The following is an 18,205-nucleotide window of genomic DNA, read 5'->3' as shown; positions in this document are numbered from 1 at the left end:
CTTCAGGTACTAGAAGGCTGCTATGAGGTCTCCACGCAGCCTTCTCTTCTCCAGACTGAATAGCCCCAGCTTTCTTAGCCTGTCTTCATATGGGAGGTGCTCCAGTCCCCTGATAATCCTTGTAGCCCTCCTCTGGACTTGTTCTAACAGTACCATGTCATTTTTTTGTTGAGGACACCAGAACTGAACACAGTACTCCAAGTGAGGTCTCATGAGAGCAGAGTAGAGGGGCAGGATCACCTCCTTTGACCTGCTGGTCACGCTCCTGTTGATGCAGCCCAGGATACGGTTGGCTTTCTGGGCTATAAGTGCACACTGAAGCTGGCTCATGCTCAGTTTCTCATCAACCAACACCCCCAAGTCCTTCTCCACAGGACTACCATGAATTTCCTTTTTGCCCAACCTGTAGCTATGCCTGGGATTGCTCCGACCCAGGTGTAGGATGTTGCACTTGTCATGGTTAAACTTCACGAGGTTGGCATCAGCCCACCTCACAAGCGTGTCAAGGTCCCTCTGGATGGCATTCCTTCCCTCCAGCGTACCAACTGAACCACACAGCTTGGTGTCGTCGGCAAACTTGCTGAGGGCGCACTCAATCCCACTGTCCATGTCAGCGACAAAGATGTGGAACAAGACCGGTCCCAACATCAAGCCCTGAGGAACACCACTCGTTACTGGTCTCCAGCTGGACATTGAACCATTGACCACAACTCTTTGTGTGTGGCCATCCAGCCAGTTCTTTATCCACTGAGTGGCCCATCTATCAAATTGATGTCTCTCCAATTTAGAGACAAGGGTGGCATGCGGGACAGTGTCAAATACTTTGCACAAGTCCAGGTAGATGACATCAACTGCTTCACCCCTGTCCATCATTTTTGTAGCCCCACCATAGAAGGCCACCAAATCAGTCAGGTAGGATTTCCCCTAGTAAAGCCATGCTGGCTGTCACCAAGCACCTTGCTGTTTTTCATGTACCCTAGCATGCCTTCCAAGAGAATCTGCTCCCAGATTTTGCCAGGCACAGAGGTGAGACTGACTGGTCTGTAATTCCCCAGGTCATCCATTTTCCCCTTCTTGAAAATGGGGGTTAAATTTCCCTTTTTCCAGTCATCGGAAATTTCACCTGACTGCCATGATTTTTCAAATATGATGGCCAGTGGCTTTGCAACTTCATTCTCCAGCTTCTTCAGGACCCACGGATGGATTTCATCAGGTCCCATGGACTTGTGTACATTCAGGTTCTTAAGATGGTCTCAAACCAGATCCTCTCCTACAGTGGACCTAAGGTCTTCATTCTCACAGTCCCTGCGTCTGCCTTCCAAGATTTGGGTGGTGTGGTCAGAGCCTTTGCCAGTGAAGACCGAGGCAAAGAAGTCATTCAGAACCTCAGCCTTCTCCAAGTCCTGTGTAGCCAGTTCTCCCGAAAGCTTCCGGAGAGGGCCCTACGTTGTCCCTAGTCTGTTTTTTAGCCACTACATACCTATAAAATCCCTTCCTGTTATCTTTAACATCCCTAGCCAAGTTTAGCTCCAGCTGGGTCTTAGGTTTCCTAACTTGGTCCCTAGCTTCCCAGACAACATCCCTGTATTTATCCCAGGCCACCTCTCCTTTCTTCAACCACCCTGACATCTGTTGGGGCGACAGTACGGCCCAGCACAATCCAGGAGTTTTCTCGATTGTGTGGAAGACAACTTCCTTCTGCAAGCAATAAAGGAGCCAACAAGGAGAGGTGCCGTGCTTGACCTGGTGCTCACCAACAGGGCAGGGCTGGTTGGAAATGTGATGCTCCAGGGAAGTCTTGGATGTAGTGATCACGAGATGGTTGAATTCGAGGTCCTCAGGACACTGAGAAGAGCGTGCAGTAAGCTCACTGCCCTGGACTTCAAGAGAGCAGACTTTGGCCTCTTCAGGAACCTGCTTAACAAGTTTCCATGGGATATAGACCTAGAGGGCCCAAGACTGTTGGTTAATATTCAAGGATCACCTGCTACAAGCTCAGGAGTGTTGCATCCCGACTAGAAGGAAGTGCAGCAGGAGGGCCAGGAGACCTCTGTGGATGGATAAGGAGCTGCTGAGAAAAATTCACAGGAAAAAAGAGGCATATAAAAGGTTTTCCACCTCAGAAGTGATCAGGGACTTAAGCCTGTTGCGTCTTAATTAGGAGAATCTTTGAAATGAGGTGAATTCTGGAGCAGAAACAGAATTTTGAAATGACATTTTACAAAACCTGTTGTTTTCTGGGAGCAGGGAAGAGAAAATATATATGACGGTTATGTTTCCTGAAGTGTCTACTTCACTAAGGTGCTTGGGGGTCCCAAACTAGATGGAGGCCAGGGGAGTTAGGATCAAAATTTCATTCCTGCTCTGAACAGTGTTACCTTCAGGATCTTCCAGCTTCGGCTTGAAATACAGTGTCGTAGGGGGATATCTGATAAAGAGAAAACAACACAAAGCCAAATGCACAGATTTTGTGTAAGTGATGGTATACGCACTACAGTACAAGCAATCTGTGCAAATAATCACTGTACAAGTATGAATACATCCATTTTAAAAAATGGTTTGTATTATTGGCAGAACATATTGGTGGGGACAGTTTTTAACCACATTCATGTTCTTTTTTGTAAAATCAATGTGTAATAAAGATTCCTAGGAGCACAAAAATAACATGCTGTGCTCTCTGAGTCAACTGAGGATGGTTGTAACTCCCACTCCCCAGACTGGAAGCTTCCTGTATACACTACAACCAGTTAAGAAACTGGTGCCATAAGCACCTAACAATCACAGGATCCCAAGGGTTGGAAGGGACCTCAAAAGATCATCTAGTCCAACCCTCCTGCAAGAGAGGGGTAAAAATATGTTGTGCTGAAAGGAGGAGATTCCTTGTATCTATTAACTGTGCATAGCTTGGGGCATATGTGTTCAGCATTGCTTGACAGAGAGTCAAGCACCAGTTGTTTTGATTAGGAGATTTCCTGCATTAATTCTCCCTGGAATTGTACCGATTTAAGAATCTGTTATATTAAGGTTGTTTATTCTGTGCTGTTTCTCATAATGGCATCTTCAATGAACTAGACATCATTAAGCATCTGATGGGTGGGTGGCATTTACTGAGGAATTTAAGATTCTGTGTAGTTTTGGCACCAAAGTTTCCTTTATGGATTTAGCAATGGGTTTTTATAGAAGACTACAGTGACAGTCCATAAATAATGTGCATCCATAAATAATGTGCAGAGCAGTATATAATGTACAAAGCAGGAGCTGCTGAGGAAACTTTGAGGGGAAAAAAGAGGCTTATAAAAGATGGAAGCAAGCACGGGCAGCCTGGGAAGAATACAAGGATGTTGTCTGGGAAGCTAGGGACCAAGTTAGGAAACCTAAGACCCAGCTGGAGCTAAACTTGGCTAGGGATGTTAAAGATAACAGGAAGGGATTTTATAGGTATGTAGTGGCTAAAAAGCAGACTAGGGACAACGTAGGCCCTCTCCGGAAGCTTTCGGGAGAACTGGCTACACAGGACTTGGAGAAGGCTGAGGTTCTGAATGACTTCTTTGCCTCGGTCTTCACTGGCAAAGGCTCTGACCACACCACCCAAATCTTGGAAGGCAGACGCAGGGACTGTGAGAATGAAGACCTTAGGTCCACTGTAGGAGAGGATCTGGTTTGAGACCATCTTAAGAACCTGAATGTACACAAGTCCATGGGACCTGATGAAATCCATCCGTGGGTCCTGAAGAAGCTGGAGAATGAAGTTGCAAAGCCACTGGCCATCATATTTGAAAAATCATGGCAGTCAGGTGAAATTTCTGATGACTGGAAAAAGGGAAATTTAACCCCCATTTTCAAGAAGGGGAAAATGGATGACCTGGGGAATTACAGACCAGTCAGTCTCACCTCTGTGCCTGGCAAAATCTGGGAGCAGATTCTCTTGGAAGGCATGCTAGGGTACATGAAAAACAGCAAGGTGCTTGGTGACAGCCAGCATGGCTTTACTAGGGGAAATCCTACCTGACTGATTTGGTGGCCTTCTATGGTGGGGCTACAAAAAGTGATGGACAGGGGTGAAGCAGTTGATGTCATCTACCTGGACTTGTGCAAAGTATTTGACACTGTCCCGCATGCCACCCTTGTCTCTAAATTGGAGAGACATCAATTTGATAGATGGGCCACTCAGTGGATAAAGAACTGGCTGGATGGCCACACACAAAGAGTTGTGGTCAATGGTTCAATGTCCAGCTGGAGACCAGTAACGAGTGGTGTTCCTCAGGGCTTGGTGTTGGGACCGGTCTTGTTCCACATCTTTGTCGCTGACATGGACAGTGGGATTGAGTGCGCCCTCAGCAAGTTTGCCGACGACACCAAGCTGTGTGGTTCAGTTGGTACGCTGGAGGGAAGGAATGCCATCCAGAGGGACCTTGACACGCTTGTGAGGTGGGCTGATGCCAACCTCGTGAAGTTTAACCATGACAAGTGCAACATCCTACACCTGGGTCGGAGCAATCCCAGGCATAGCTACAGGTTGGGCAAAAAGGAAATTCATGGTAGTCCTGTGGAGAAGGACTTGGGGGTGTTGGTTGATGAGAAACTGAGCATGAGCCAGCTTCAGTGTGCACTTATAGCCCAGAAAGCCAACCGTATCCTGGGCTGCATCAACAGGAGCGTGACCAGCAGGTCAAAGGAGGTGATCCTGCCCCTCTACTCTGCTCTCATGAGACCTCACTTGGAGTACTGTGTTCAGTTCTGGTGTCCTCAACAAAAAAATGACATGGTACTGTTAGAACAAGTCCAGAGGAGGGCTACAAGGATTATCAGGGGACTGGAGCACCTCCCATATGAAGACAGGCTAAGAAAGCTGGGGCTATTCAGTCTGGAGAAGAGAAGGCTGCGTGGAGACCTCATAGCAGCCTTCTAGTACCTGAAGGGAGCCTACAGGGATGCTGATGATGGACTATTCATTAGGGACTGTAGTGACAGGACAAGGGGTAAAGGGTTGAAACTTAAGCAGCAGAGGTTTAGACTGGATATAAGGAAGAAATTCTTTCCTGTGAGGGTGGTGAGGTACTGGAATGGGTTGCCCAGGGAGGTAGTCAATGTTCCATCCCTGGCAGTGTTCAAGACCAGGTTGGATGAAGCCTTGGGTGATATGGTTTAGTGTGAGGTGTCCGTGCCCATGGCAGGGGGGTTGGAACTAGATGATCTTGAGGTCCTTTCCAATCCTAACTATTCTATGATTCTCTGATTCTATAATACACATGAAATAATTCTAAAAGGTACAAAGATGAGGTTTGACAATCAGGCCCAGTTTCACCAGTTATTCTCCTTATTTGTCTGTTTCTGATCTGAAATGCTGCATTATTTCTTATCATGTCTATCTACAGCATAAAAGGGAAAGCTGAAAAAGTCAGGAACTTCTCTTAAGAGTAGCTGAGTTAAGTGCTCTCATCACGATGATTGATAACAAAAGCACTTCTTCAGGAGTTGTAGGCAAACAGCATTAGTGTCCTGCTTAGAGGAGGCTTTGTCTTTTCATGACTGGCTACTTGTCTTAAAAGGGAAAAAAAAAAAATTAAGGACACAAAGAGTATACAAACCATCAAAACAGTAGTTGATGGAAGGCTTAAAATTTAATATTAGTCCTTTTGAGCCTTTTGAGTTCCAAATATTTTTTTTGTCCCTTTGTGGAAATGATCATATCAAGAGAAAGAAGAAAAATTCTTTCTTCTTTTGAGGCATTAGTGAAGACTCCCAGCATATGAAACCAGGAAAGTTCTTTCATCTTCTCCAGCACTCAACATCCTTTGCCATGAATGAGTATGAAATGTAACCCAAATTCTTGAGGCAGGGCAGTTCCATGTCTTGTGTGAAAGTGACCTTCATGACCTGGAATCAGTGTCTCATTCTTCTTCTGGATTTGGACTTGAAAATTTTTACAATGAGGGTGTATCCCAGATTCAGCAGTAGCAGTAATTTTTTTTCCTTGGTAGCTGGTGCAGTGCTGTGTTTTCGACTTTTGGCCTGGGGACTGTGCTGATAGCATCGATGTTTTTAGTTACTGCTCAAATGTTTGGTCTGTCCAAGGACTTTCTGAGCCTCATGCTCTGCCAGGGAGGAGGGAATCTAAGAGGAAGCAGAGACAGGACACCTGATCCAAACTAATCAAAAAGGTATTCCATACCACAGCATGTCATGCCCAGGATGTAACTGAGAGTTACCTGGAAGGGCTAAGGGATTGTGGGGTTGGACAAGGTATCGATTGGTGCTCGGTCAGGCGGAGTAGGGTGAGTTATTGGTCGGTGGGTGGTGAGGTGTCGTATTCTCTTCACTTGTTGTTTCCTTTATCATTATTATTATTACTGGTAGTAGCAGTAGTGATTTGTATTATACCTTAGTCACTAAACTGTTCTTATCCCAACCTGTGGGAGCTACATTCTTTTGATTCTCCTCCCCAACTCTCCGGGAGTTGGGGGAGGAAGGGGAGGAATGAGTGAACGAGCTGCGTGGCTGGCTTTAAACCACGACAGAGTGGTGAAATACTGTAGCACAGGTTGCCCAGAGAGGCGATTGATGCCCTCTATCTAGTGATATTCAAGGCCAGGCTGGATGTGGTTCTGGGCAATCTGATCTAGATGAAGATATCGCTGCAGATTGTAAGGGGTTCGACTAGATGACCCTTGAAGGTCCTTTCCAACACAAACTGTTCTGTGATTCTGTGATCTTACTCTATGAGCTCTACTGAGTCAGCTGATTTCTGTCCTTTAGCTTTTATGTTTTCTGAAATAAATTATTTTCCTTAGGTTTGGGAACAGTGTCTTTTGTAGCTCCAACCCATGTAATTTTGCAATAGCTGAAATACCAGAATCTTTTTAAAAGTGAAGATGGGATTTCTCCTGGGTTTATTTAGATTCCCAAGACTTGTCTGCAGATTACTTACTTATATTCAAGTAGAATTCTGTGTTTGCACATATAGATGTTTATCATTTGCAAGTAAAAGTTCTTAAGTTGTCTTCCAGAAAATGAGGAATAACCAAATCACAAAATTTTAACCAGAGTAACAGGATGTCTGCCTTTTAAAGTGGAATGGTAGTGTGCTGTATCTGCTCTATGAATGCTTTCAAAGATCATTTCTTGTCTTCCACCCCTCCACAACCCCAGCCTCCTAAGCACAGTACAAGTGTGTTTTGTACTGTCCAAATGCTTAGGAGCTTTGCTCCTAAGCACCTCCAGGGACATTTTTGCTGGGTGCAGACAAACTGCATTTGTGGAGACAAATTAACAGCAGGGATGTTTTATATTGTTTCCATTGCCAGATAAGCTTCCTGGTCAAACAGAAGACATAGGAAAAAGCCTTAAAATCAGTCTTTATGTTACAACACTGGAATGAGATACCCTCTATTCATATGAAGATGGTTTGGCCATAATCTTAGCAGTTATCTCTGCTTGCTCCACTTTCCACCTTGGACAGATCCCAACCAGAGATCTGATATTCATAAAGGCACTCTTTCTCCATACTTTTCAGATTATTTTACAGTTTTAATCTGTTCTTTCTCTGACAGTTGTAGCAGTTTTGAGAATACAATGACCTAAAAGTTATCACAAAATAACTCTGCCACAAGTGCTCACTCTTTCTCAGAGACCTTGATCTCTGTTCCTCTAGTCCAAAACTGGATCTTCCTAGATCAGTTATAAATGTTGTACCAATCTCTTGACCTCTCTGTTTACCAGCTTTCTTCAGAAATCACATGAAACTTCAACAAAGAATCACACGGTAAGAAGTTACTGTGTAGAGAATCTATTTGCCCAACTCCTAGTGTTTTTTCATTTTTTTTAAATGGTTAATCTGCAACTGCAATGGTACCATCCTTTGCTAATCAGCCTGTTATTTCAGGGTAAAATCATTCAGTGTTCACAAACTGTGTAGATGAGTCCCTCAGTGGTATGGTTTAATAGTGGTTTTGGCAGTCCTGGGGTAATGGTTGGACTCGATCTTATAATCCTCTTGTCTCTGTCATAGCAAGCTGGGATTTGGCTACGCCCGTGTCTTCCTTTATTTCATATCTAACTGACCAAAATGATTACCAGAAATGCACAAGTAAAACAAATGAGTCCTGGCACTAAATATTAAGGACTACTGGCTACAGTTTTGTTTCTTTGCTTTACTTGCCTTGTCATTGGTTCCTCCTCTGTTTAATCCATACTTCATTTTACTTGGCTTTGTAAAAAAACTTCCTAGATGAACAGTTATTTCTGCCTTTAGGGAAATATTAAAATGACAAAACAAAAACATCCAAACTATTTCTAAATGCTAATTTTACCTATTTGTTGGTAAATAAGTGAACACTTGAACATTAATGACCAACAACTCCGATGTCCTACTCTTGCTGTAGTAAATGCTGATGTCTTTATAAAGTGCATAATTTAGCATCTGTGTCAGATTATTACTTTTTTTTTAGTCTCTACCTCATCATCTGTAACAACTGAGCTTTACAAAGTTGTAACTCTTTCTACTCTTTCTAAATTGAATTTTAGAGAGTGTTTTGAACACTAATTCACTTATGGCCACACACTCCCAGTGTACAGATGCACGTTAGTTATTCTTAGTTTACAGTTATTTTTTTTTATCATCTGTTTCTCTAAAAATTATGAAGCTCTGATTTTCTTTCATTCTTTCAAAATCTACTTGTATTTCTCTTCCTCAGTATGTTTAGATAGTTGTAATTCAACAGCCTAGTTTCTAAGTATTTCTTATGTGCTCTCATATGTTGCATAAATTAACTAAATTGCAAGGACCTCTATGTGATAATAAATTCTTGCAATCAGTACAGCAAAGAAATATTTTTAGTAATTTCCACTCCAGGCTGCCATTTGATGTCTAATTTTCTTACAAAAAGATTTTCTTGCTTACCCATTTTGTCTTCAGCTGTTCCACATGATACAATGTCCCTTGCTTTTCAAAATGCCTGTGAACAATGTCTTTGAAAGAAGATTTTTCTAAATGATCCACAATCATTTTTCAAAAGTGTCATCCCTTGTCAACCATTATTCAGGTTTTCCCTGTGCACAATACATTCCTGCTTCAGTGATGTGTCATCTTTTTAAAGACAGCTTTGCTGTTACGGTAGGAGAGTTCACAAGGTGCAGGAGTGTCATCACACTTTCAGTTAGAGTAGGACAGGTCCAGTCCAACAAATCACAGGGTCATTTTATCACTATTTTGACTTTCCAGTTTGTGTGGAAAAGCTCAAATGAAGGTGTTGAATTAGCACAGTACACCTGGCTCTGACCCTTTATCTGAAAGTTAAGGAAAGTAAAACTGAGTGTCTGGGAAGCTAAGTCAGAAGGCATTTTGACTTCCAAAAGATGTTCTGATAGGACAGTGTTTTGCAGGATTTAGGTTAGGTTTTGCTTCAGAATTTTCTCCAAATCTGTGTATTTCTACTTTACTAGGAGTTGGTTATGGATAGACTCCATGTATGGTGATGCTTGTCCTTTGATGGGATGTCCAGGCACTAAAAAAAGAGCTTATTTCATGAGAGGATTATTTTTCCTTTCTATTTCAATGAGATCAGGGTATGGCTTTTTTAAAAAAGCACTGTTTCCATAGTTGCAAGTTTAAATCGCATTTGATGCCATTACCTTTATACATCCACAAAAATACCTTGCCATTTTTATGGACAGTCTCAAATTTCAAATAATTTCTGAGGACAAACTAAAAACCATTCTCTTTCCCAAATGCTGTATGGCTTTCAAAAGCTCTTCCTTATCTGTCTAGTACATACACTGTTAAACCAGACAGTACTTTTTTTTTCCTTATGGAACAGTAAAAGGCGACAGTGTGACACTGAATTATGCAGTCTTTAGTTATGTGATCACATGCAGAATAGCTAATGCCTAGCTCAGTCCATAAGATGGACATTGCTGTCTTAGTAAAAACCACTTCAATTTTATGTGTTTTCATTGCTGCGTAGGTATGTAGACTCTTCAAATGCTGCTGAAAAGTAAAAGGCAACAATGTAGCACTGAATCGGTGGGGTTTACCTAGTGACAAATCAACATAGGTATTTCTGTCTGTGCCATTATATACTTTAATGCTTAAAAAAAACCTGTTGGAAATGTTATGGCCTATGCAGTGCATTCTTTGCTGCAGAGTTTTATAGGATTGTCTAGTGATTAAAACACAAAGAGCACTTGCTGTCAATAGTTGTATTGTGACTAATTTTTCATAGATGAGGTCCACTGTGGAATTGAGTAGTAACATGCTTTATTTCACTAAGTGAATAAACACAAAGACTTCCTTATTACAAAATACTAAAACCTTCAGTACATCTTCTAGATTAAAGTCTAAAGTCATTCATGGTGTGCATAAGTGCAGGATAATTGAGTTCTTAATAATGGATCTAACAAATTTAAGTGGACATGAAAATAGGACTACAGATGTGTTTATGTACCTGTATGTGCTGTTAAAAGATAAATTAAACTCTTCAGTGTGAAACTTTTTTCACACATCTTACTAATAAAATTGTTGAACTATGGATGTACTTATTCCCTATAATAATATCACAGCTTGTTGAACCTTCAAGGTAAAAAAGACAATTTGGGACTTTCAAGAGCTTCATTCAAATAACTTGGGCATATATTATTTTCTGAAGTTTATTTTAGTACAAGTTTAATTGACTTGTAAGGTTGGATCAGATCCCTAACATTTATGTTCTTTAGGAAAGCTGTGTTAATGTATGATAGAGCCAATACAGGGTAGAAATTCAAAGTTAAACTCCCAGGTTTGTTTTAGAAATATCGTACCTCAGGAGAGTTAAAAGCCTCAAAATAAATTTTGAAATAAACTGATAGGAAGTATAATGAATGACCTTTTAATAAAATGTGAAAATAATCATAAGAGTAGAGAAAAGAGCCTCTTCTAAGTGACTAGGTGCAGCACTACTGGCTGCAGCTATTGCAGTGAGGTCATGTATCCATTTTTATGTTGTTGTAAAGTCTGTTACCTCACAAATTTTGTGTATGATCTGTTCTTTCTTGTGTTATGGAGACCTTGACACAAACACTTCCATTACTGTCTTGTGGTTTCTGTATTCCGTTGCTTTCTGTCCCAGTAGAAGCTTTTATCAGCTGTACATCTTGTCAGTCAACATTACATTTTTCAAGGATAGGCTTTACTTACTTTGACAATAACATCTAAAATGGCAGACTTGCACTTCTTGGGTGTAAGCATAGAAGGGTTTCTAAGCACCATAGTAGTGAGAAGTAAAACTTGTATTGATAGATTTATATTATCCAAATAAACTGGAGAAATAATATGAAGTAAGTAGAATGTAAATTTGTAAGGATGCATGGAGCGTGTAACAGGTGGGAAGAATCAACTGTACAAGTAAAAGATGGAGAATGACTAACAAGGTTGTAGTACTGTTGAAGAAGGATAAGACGGGTGCAGTGAGCAAGACAAAAACTGAACTAGTTCCAAAGTAGCAGGCACTTTCCTGCATATGAGGACATGAACTGATCAAGAATAGTTTTGAAAATTATAATCCTGTTTTGGTATATTTCAGAGGCCCTTTCAGGCCTGTTTGCTGTGCTTTCTAATGTTTAATTTTTGAAAACAGCACATAGTGTTATCAATTTTTCTTTGTACTACAAATGCACTTTCCTCAAGTACCCATTGCATGGCTGCAACAGATCAAACTTGACTGAACTCTAGCTGCATCTCACTGAGTCCTGCTTCTTCTCACCCCCTATGCCTTGTTTAGTTATGCTGCAGGAATTGCAAATTGAATGTTCATCTTAAACTAAAGCTTTACCATTTTATTAGGTTTATCTCTGCACTATGAATTAATGAAAAAAATTTAGGAAGAAACATGCTCCCCGTCAGACCAACAGGGAAGTGCAGGATATCTGGTTTAAAGTTGCTCTCAAAATATTGGGGAATAGTTTTTGGCTTCTGATGATTTCTAAGTGATGTAATAGAATTTATTTAGCTGTTTGGGATCAAAAGCATCTATTGCCTTTTTGCCTGAAATTAGAGGGGACTGAACTTAATGATCAAGTAATTCTCTGTAGTTATATGTCCTTCTCCCAGCACAGCTCATCAAGTTTATGGCTTTGAATTATTCACAGTCTATGGCATTCATTATTTTTTTGTCAAAGAAATGAAGACCAATTTCTTCAAGTATTCCCGAAGTTCTTGAGTACATAGCTGCTTTAAAAGCTTAATCAGTCATGCTTGAATTTTCTCATGGGGCTGGGAACTTTTCCAAGGGTACACTGCTGTCTCCAGATACCTTTGTGTTCCTGGCCTTTTCCAGCTTATGCACTGCAATCACTGGCATTTTGTCTTGTGTGCTTTTTCTATATTGGATTTATGGAAATTGTCACAAAACTCCTTTCTATACTATTAGTCTTTTGATATCACTATGTCCCATGTAGCACATCCTGCTGCTCTTATAGCACCTAGAACTAGCCTCTCTGGAGTTCTTTTTTCAAGTCTTTCTCTGTTTAATCTCATACTTGTATTCTTTATCATGTGCAACTTCATTATAGTAATTTTTTTCTTCCATTCTGGTTTTGGTGTTTATTTATACAATTTTCAATGTTCTAGTGCTCTAAAAATAGCTTGGAGAATAAAGCCATTAATTTTAAATACTTGTGATTTATGTTTGATTTTCACATACGGTAGTGCAAAATAATGATGAAAACCGCAATGATTTAAGATCTTGATGAAATATGGTATTACATGATGTTTTGCTTTGGATAGGGGAAGGCAGGGTGTTTGGTAGTTGAAGAAATCGTTCCACCTTGTCGCTCCTGTGATTAAAGAAAAAAGCTACTACAGACAGACATATTTCACAACTGTATTGGATTTAGACTTTTTGAGTGTGGGGTTACAGTAGTGTGCATATTTCAGTGACCAGAGTTTATCTTCATAACTTTTCTGATTTCTCTAGAAACATTCCAGATGAATCCCTGTCAGTTGACAGAGCTGAAGGCTGGAGGCTGTCAGATGTCATTGTCTGCTCCAGCAGATGATATGACCTGTGAAACTGATACAAAAGAATATGTTGTTGGCAAACTTTCAATCTTTATTGTGCTTGTAGTTACTAATGGATTGTGTCTCAAAGAAAGTGACATTATCTCCCAGTATACCAGGTGAACCTCTTTGAGTGGATCTCTAAAGGACGAGATATCCAGCTGCCATTTCCAAGCATTCCCCAGAAAACTGTCCTTGTTTCCAGTATCTCTGTTCTTATTCTCAAGAACAAGTAAACTTGCAAAATACTTTCCTGAGCTGAGCAAACTAAAATGTAGCACAACATAGAGCACCAAATTCCAGGAGCTCAATAGAGTCATTGGTTTATGGCACACACTGGTCCTGTGTATTTTGTAGGCTAGAAAATAACTCACTTTTTCACCTACATATCACCCTCCTTCTCTCTGACACTCTTCTCCTTCCTTCCCTCTAACATTCTCTTTACTACTTAGGTACCAATCACCTTTCTTCACAGAGATAGTCTAATGAATGTGTTGCTAACTAAATCCTGAGAAATTGTTGTGAATAAGCACTTAGCTTTGTAAAACTGCCCGTTTTCAGACCTGCAGAAAGCAGGTGTGCTTGAAGGCTTCTCTTTTTCTTTTTTCTTTTTTTTTTCCCTAGCTATGCCAGCTGGTCTAAGAGAAGATATTTCTTCCTTGCACAAAGCCTGTTTTGCATTACCAGCTTGCAATTTAACCTAATTTCAATTAAACTAAGATGACACGTACACCAAACTCACAAGGTACATTGTTAGCATAGTACCTTTGCCTGTTTGAACTTCCATCTGTTTGCCAAGCAAGAAATGCTAACTTTTAACATGGAGGGTTTTTTTCCCCTGTGTATATGAATATGCACATTTGAAAGCTTTTCATATGTGTATTTTCTTTTTACTCATTTGCTGTCAGATATCTTACATTCCTTTCTAAATTGCAGCCACAAAACTCCTTTGATATGAAAAGAAATGGGTCTGTAGATCTCTGAAAGATTTCCCAAAGCTCCTTCAATATTTGAACTGGAATTCTGAGATTTAAGAAACTTTGTTGAAGAACTGATGTTTTTTTTTCTGTCATCTGCAGCTGCAGAATCTCTCTGTAGAGATTCCATGGATAGTGACTGTCTTTATTTCACCTATACTTCTAGTGACCTGCATGACTATACAGCAACATTTGGCATAACAGTCAATTGGAAAAATGTGCTTAAGGGAAACTTACTAAACTTCCATTCAGTGCCCCAAACCTGCTTTGAAACTATCTTCCAATACTTGTAGAGCTTTAACCATTGCATGCAGTAATAATACATAGCTATTAGCTATTCCTAGGTTATGTTTTTTTTACTTCAGATCTCAGCTCTTTACAAAGGTATTCCTCTCTCCTGTTTGATAGGGAGCTGAGCTGCAGAGAAATGATGTGAGCTCAGACTCAGCCCAGCTGTTCAGTGGCAGAAGGAATTCTGACATGTAAGTCTCTTAGCCTGCAGTCTCACCTTGGCCTTGAGTCTGAGTCCAGATAAACCTGCCATCTAATGAAAGATGGAAAAAAACAACCCATCAGTCTAACATGTTACAGTAAAATAAATTCTTTTTTTTTTTAAAGAAGGCCTACTGGATTCAGAAGGAAAATAGGGACAGAATAAATATAAAACAGGTAGCAGGAGGCGGTTGTAAAAAGCGTTGCTTTGGGAAATGGTTCTATAGTGCAAACATTGTGTTCTTGAATTACAGTGCCTGCTTGCAGAGGTATCAGTGAGTTATGTCACTGATGGCATGACCTTATACTTAAGTTTTCTTCTGGTTTCTTCTGTCTTATTTCATGGTCAACACCAGAGATCCCAAAATGTTCTTCATCCTTCCCCTACCTGCTTGGTTGGAGTTTCTGGTGGTTGTTTTGGACAGGGATTGTGTGTGTCTTTGAAGATGATGTAAGTCTTGGTTTTGAATTTTTTGTGTTGATAGGATGTGTTATTTCACAAGGAGCATTTTCTCTCCACTTTTACAATGTAATTGTTACTGTAATCTGAGCAAGTATGTAATTAAGTGCTATTCTTATCAGTTGATTGGAGCTTTGATTATTTATTATATAAAAATGCTTTTTAAACAGGAAGATGGATTGATTGATTGATTGAATAAATAATAGGCATATATAGAACTTGGTGAATATTTTTATAAATGATTTGTCCAGATGTCTTTTATTTTCTTAATGGAAAAAGATAAAGCCCAGGGATTGGTAAGGAAAGTTCTGTATGCAAAATTGAATTTATATAAATGTTTGCCCTGAAATTTTATCCTAGCCATTCTTGAAACCTTACAACTTTCATAGTTGAGCTACTGAAAAAAAGGGAGCTTTATCAAGTATCACATACCTTGGAGGAATAAAAATGCAGGGTGAGCAAGTCAGAACAATAACCTGTCTACAGTGTTGAGCAATACAAACACTAAGATACAGTGATAAGCAAGCACTGAGTAGATACCTGTAAATGGCAAAGGTGCTGAATAGCAGAATTCAATTTGATTAGTGTTCATTAATATTTTAACCAGATTCAGTCAAGTTAGAGGGACTGAGGTCAAGGCTGATTCAAGAGAACCAGAAAACATATGAAATCAGTGTATTGAACAAATTGCCAAGATGCTGATTTCTTTTGGGTTGGGATTAGTGTTGTAAATTAACAGAAACCCTTGGAGATGTGTTATGTGGCTTAGTTTGGAAAGAGCATAGATTGATTTGTTTTTATTTAGGGTTTTTTTGTTTTGTTTTGCTTTAGAGCTAAACTTTTATTCTGTGCTAAAAGCTTATGGCCTAGGCGCCTATGAACATTGTGGTGGGCACCTGGAAAAGGTGCAGCAGAAGGGGTGGCACAAGCGCTAGAGAGGAGCAGCAAGGAGCACGTCCCCTCCACCCTACCATGGGAACTGTGGTGTTCCTAAAGGCAGCAACTGGTGGGGGAGACAATTAGGCATAGTTGGATGAGATGAGACCTAGAAATTGCTGGTACTCCAGGTTTATGTCAGTGTATTTTCCTTAGGGGTAAAAAGCCTCATGCTGGGCTTGGAGAAGCTGGTTCTATTTAACCCGCTCTGGAGTTTTCAGGCATTCCCACGATAGCTTTTGAGTCACTGTGTGGGATAAAGGGAGAGATATTTTAAGAACATGTTTACTCTCTGGTATTGGAAGGGATCCTGAGTTTAAATGTTCCAAGAAGCTTGGGTCTTTCCTCAGCAAACCTCCTCCCCAAAATAGACTGAGGGTGGAAGATGAGTTTCTATCAACATCTCAACTTGAAAGATCCATTCAAGAACAGCTTTACTTTAATTCCTGCTCTGCCTGTGGTACCCAGAGAGCTGGCAAGACTTTTCTAGATCTTTTGCAACCTCTGTGCTCTCTTAAGTATATGTCTTGTCCCATGGTTTTTCAGCTTCATTCAGTTTTTGCCCCAGTTAAGCACAAAAGGAGCCTTAACAGGGCTTCTCTCTCTCCTTCTGTTTCAGCATTGCAGTATTTCTCTAGTAAATGCACGATACTATTCTCATCCTGTCAAGAACCAAATATTTCTATAAAATTAGAAATGAAATGAGTATTAGCAGTGAAAACTTTTCTGTATTGTCACTGTAAAAATATGCTTAAGATATGCATGAATGATCAGGCAAATGTAACTGAGCTACTGGGAAGTTTAATATTGGAGATGTATTACATTGACTGACAGTAGTATTAAATGGTGAACAGACCTCTGCAAACATTTACTGTCATGACTTCTCACTACTTCTATTCTTATGAGAAAGGAAGCTGAGAACAGTGCTACAGAGCCATAATAGATCATCTTAAGTGTCTCCCAAGCTCTTTATTTTGTCTAATAGGACAACAAATATCATAGAATCCTTGGGTTGGAAGGGACCTTAAAGGCTGTCTCCAAATCTTTTTACTCTACAGGCTTCAAAGACAGCATGGACCAATCTGCATTAGAAAAGACTTGCTCCTACTGTAGATAGAGGGGAATTGTAGAGGCAGTGGTGGTATTATTCCATTTAAATCAATAGAAGTTTCTGTCTTGTTTAAGAAAATGGACTGTGACTACTGGGAGAGTGAGAAAGGAAATAGAGATACAAATTAGATTAATAGCTAGAGCTATAGTATGACATAAAGGTCTAAAAATGGGATAGGCATATTTGAAAATGCAATCCTCAAATTCCCTGCTTACCCTGCCAGTCACCAAAGATTTATTGTAGAATGTTTTAAAGTGTTATTTGTCAGTCATCTCATGCACTCTTACTTTGCCTGAACTGCAGTGTCCTCTGTCTTGGCAGGGATGAGCAACTAAATATTTAGGGAATGAACTTTTTGGGGACTTCCTACAACCTATGTCTCTTAATTTGGTAGTAGTATTCAGAATGCCCTTACTGCAAACTTCTGACATTAGGTGATCACCCAAAGCCTGAACAGCTCTTGATCCCAGTGCATTTATTGCTTTCTGAGGAAGAGAAAGCTCCTCTCAGTCTCCAGAAAACATGCTGTTCATTAGAGCTTTAGCTCAATTTTAGAGGTCTCACATTTCCATGAGAGACTGATGGTGCCTCGAGAAGACTTAGAGCTTCACAATTACAAGCTAAGAAGTGAGAGATGAGAATATAAGAACTTGCAAGCAAAGTAAGGAATTGAAACCTATGTCTCTCCGACATCCTAAATGGTAACTTAATCTCCAGCTCTTGTGTCAAAGCATAAACGTCACTCTTGCCAGTCATCTTTTGAAAGAGATGAATTCCCCTCTTATTATTACTATATTTATATATTAAAGCTGGGCTTAAGCTTCTAGCTTGTGGGTTTGGGAAGTGACTTCTACAGCCCAGTAAAGTTATGAAGCACTTGATGGCTGTGAGATCTAGGGCACCTGTCACCTTTTATTTCTTATTGGCTGGGTTTGTGGGTGTCTACTCAGTGAACTTACTCTTCTAAGGGTCAGATAATCTTGTAATCATTTTAGACATTAGCCTGAGGCCCTGGTTTACTTTCAAGACTGGGGCCTTAAAATTGGGTGCTTCATAGCCAAGCATTGCATTGCACATATCACCTCATAGGTAATTCCCACGACTTCAGATAGCTATTTGAAATCCTAGAAGAAGAAGGAAAGAGAACTTTTAAAATGCCACCTATGATATCTTCCAGTCAATGTAGGGATATTCTGCAC

The sequence above is a fragment of the Melopsittacus undulatus genome, chromosome 8, assembly GCF_012275295.1.
Source record: "Melopsittacus undulatus isolate bMelUnd1 chromosome 8, bMelUnd1.mat.Z, whole genome shotgun sequence".
NCBI lineage: Eukaryota > Metazoa > Chordata > Aves > Psittaciformes > Psittaculidae > Melopsittacus > Melopsittacus undulatus.
The sequence above is the reverse complement of the archived record's forward strand: the minus strand, read 5'-3'. Positions refer to the sequence as shown.